A 412-nucleotide genomic window follows, 5' to 3' on the forward strand; every position below is an offset into this window, starting at 1 on the left:
CACTCAGCCTCGTGAGGACACTCAGCCTCGTGAGGACAATTGAGTAGCGACCAGTGTAAATTGATAATACGAGTAGATAGTAAAGGATGTAACTTAGTAATGTGATATCAACAAAAATTGTGAAGAGGCCACACCGGTTTTAGGTACCTACTTTATTCTTCTTTCTTTCCCCATTTACAAACTTACTTGTGAGTAATAGAACCAGCAGCCCTTGATGTCTATACCCGGCCACAGTCGAGTAAACACGGACCTTAGGGCCGGCTCAAAGTCCGCCATCAGGCTGGTGGGGGGCCTGAAGTTGTCTACAACACTGACAACATAATCCAGGACAGCCTGGTATCCGGCGCCTTGTGAGTAATGGAACCAGCAGCCCTTGATCTCTATACCCGGCTACAGCCGAGTAAACACGGAC

The sequence above is a fragment of the Diaphorina citri genome, unplaced genomic scaffold, assembly GCF_000475195.1.
Source record: "Diaphorina citri unplaced genomic scaffold, Diaci psyllid genome assembly version 1.1 scaffold737, whole genome shotgun sequence".
Taxonomy (NCBI): domain Eukaryota; kingdom Metazoa; phylum Arthropoda; class Insecta; order Hemiptera; family Psyllidae; genus Diaphorina; species Diaphorina citri.